The following is a 2,986-nucleotide window of genomic DNA, read 5'->3' on the forward strand; positions in this document are numbered from 1 at the left end:
ATGACATTTCCCGACCAGGCGCCGAGTGCTGCCAATCACAACACACACTGGCCCAGCTAACCAATCACAGCACATTTCATATTTCAGAAGGCGGGTCTTCATTTGATACAGGAACTATTCAAGCCGTTCATGCCAGACTGGGGAGAGAGGTGTTGTAATAATGTAAAATATGTGAAAAATAATGTGTTTTTCGAACAACTTAGAATGAAAGCCTGTTCTAGAACACCCCCAAAACAAAATCAAGACTTTGTAAAAGAGCATAATAGGACCCCTTTAAGTTCGGTGCTTACAAGCAATTGTGGCTTCATGACAGACTACTACCCAACAGCCTATGCATCACTGCGTCACCAAAGTGTGGACTTGGAAGAGAACCGCAAAGGCTTAGAGTGGCATTTAGCACAAGGAAATATAAGCTCCACCTTCCAAACTGATATATTGTGATTGTGTGTATGTCTGTCTAGTAGGGATGGGTACCGAAACCCGGTATTAAATGGGCCCCGGGGCTAAATTATGAAAGACCGGAGTATCGATAAGCTCTGACGTTAACTGTTCTGCTGTTGGTGAAGAGATTAAGAAAACACACATACATTTGTTATTGCTATATAGACAATATCTTGCAAATTCTATCTCACCAGGGTCGCCAGCTGTTTTTCTATGCAATAATATTCAGACATTTATCTATGATGCATTTTTGCTATTCGCAATTCAGAAGTGAGATTGCGCTCACGCAGAGGAGCTTCAGCGCGCATGAAAGCCCTGTTTAATTATGATAGAGGAGAGAACTAAACATTCAAACGTCTGCTTAGACGTTAGGCCTGTGACTGTGATATTAAGCTAATTTTATATTTTATTTCGATTTTGGCTTCTAAGGATTATAAAAAAGAAGATAAGAGTTAAAACTATTAAAAACTAGCCACGTTTTGTCTAGCACGACTTCCTTCCCTTAACAGCGCATTCGTTCCTCCCTAAAACCCAAACTTAACATCAGAATCAGCACAATCGGTGATTGTTGTAAAATGTCGTCTTTACTGTTGCTAAATTGCGGGATATGTTTGATGATAAAACATTGAAAGCACAATAATCTGCGCAAGAGATGCTGTTCCCCAGGCTGAAATGTGTGCGCGCTTCAATAAGGACCACAACTAGACAAGCAAATTACACTTTGGGCTTCGGGTGCACGTCTAAGCGATCAAATACACACAAAATATGTCAAAATGGCCGGCTTGGAGGGTGTTCACTTAAACACAGTCTATGTCTTAAGTGGACGTGAACATTTGGGAGAAAATCCGATGTGTGTCAATATACAACAAAATGCAAAGAGAAAATCACTCACAGCTCTCAATCTGAATAACGTTAGTTTTAATAAGCATTGATCTATCAATTCATACATTGAAAACTAAAGATGCCGGCACACTGGTGCATTTACAAATTGATGTTTTATATGTGTATTCCGTTGGGTTTGTTATCATTCGTAAAGACTGTGTCTCACCGACTTAAAATAAAAGTGTTAGTGTAAGTGTAAATGTAAGTGAAAGACATGAATGCTTATGTGTGACAATATTTGGGGGTCTCAGACGTGAAGGGTTTTGTAAATGTGTGTGTGTGTGTGTGTGTGTGTGTGTGTGTGTATTTATATACAGGAAGATGTGAGAAATTGTTTTGAAGGTGAAGCTTGGTGAGTGTCTAGTTCTTTTTTTTGTGGCTGTTCTGGTGTAACAGGAAGTTAGATTAACTATTCGTATCTCGCGTGTGGCCTAAGAAGAGGAAGATTGGTTGTGAATGTGTGTGTTATTGTGCTCAGCTGACAGTTGCTACTGCAAGCCGCCTTCTCTGATAATTTGTTTTAGGAAGTATATAAAAGAGTAATTGTTTATTCTGATTAAACTAAGTTAAAAAGTTATGGCATCTTTTAGTAATTCACAATTTATTAGTACCGTTTCATCAGTTGAAACATCAGCCTGATATTAGTTGTTTTTATTTTAAAAGTCTTAATGTTTTAACAACAGCAATGTAGAGAAATTACAGACAGGGCTTCTTGTAGTGCCTTGCACTTTCTTTCCAGAATTAAAGGAGATCCTGGTCCTGTTTGATGCATGATTCTATAAGAACCGAATATACCTCACTACCACGTCTCATCACCTCAATGCCATAAATCCACTGAACCACCCATTGTACTCATTGTGAGATGCAGTGGGAAAGCATATTTCATTAGCTCAAAGTTCGAATAGTGTTTTACTAGTCGACTAGTTTGAACAAGTACTCGACTGCTCAATTACTGCATGTTTGAGTATCTCTGTGTGGACATTCTCCACGAACTAGATTCGGTAATGCATAATGGGCTTTAAAAGACAGAAAGAGAAAAGCACAACTTGTTTCTCTTGGGTTTGCTGTGTGGTCTGTGTTTGGCTCTTTAGATGTGCAGTGTAAATACGAGCATTTATCCGCCCCTGTGATTGAGCCGCAGTGTCATTGATCGCCGCAGTAGCCCTGAGTAGTAATTATAGCTAATGAGACACAGGTAGTCTGCCTAACACTTAACACTCCTATAAATAAGTCGTTGACTGCCTGTGTGGTTTTTGTTTTAGCTCTGGCATACCTTTCTGCGCTTGTATGTAGGGGACAGTGTGCAACTGAGTTTATATAACCACCGTTTGGACGAATGGATGAATGACTTGGTGGAGGGAAGGATGGCGGGAGGTAATCTGTAGCTTACCGCCTAAGAAGAGTCCTGCAATCCTGGCTCAAGTTCAGTCAGATTCCACCAGACCTGGTTTACAGGCGTGGATGCATAGCTTTCATTTTCACATGTCTAGGATTTCTGTACTGTACTTGTCATGTAGTACTGTACATGTTCATGTTGACATTTGGTCGAGTGAGTTTGTTTCTGATCCCTTGATGCTGATTGAATTATTTTCCTGCTCATTTGCTGCCTAATGAACTCTTGCTACTTTGTTCTTTCTTTTTTTTTTCTCAGATTGACGTGACC

The sequence above is a fragment of the Sinocyclocheilus anshuiensis genome, unplaced genomic scaffold (assembly GCF_001515605.1).
Source record: "Sinocyclocheilus anshuiensis isolate Anshui unplaced genomic scaffold, SAMN03320099.WGS_v1.1 scaffold199, whole genome shotgun sequence".
Classification (NCBI taxonomy): domain Eukaryota; kingdom Metazoa; phylum Chordata; class Actinopteri; order Cypriniformes; family Cyprinidae; genus Sinocyclocheilus; species Sinocyclocheilus anshuiensis.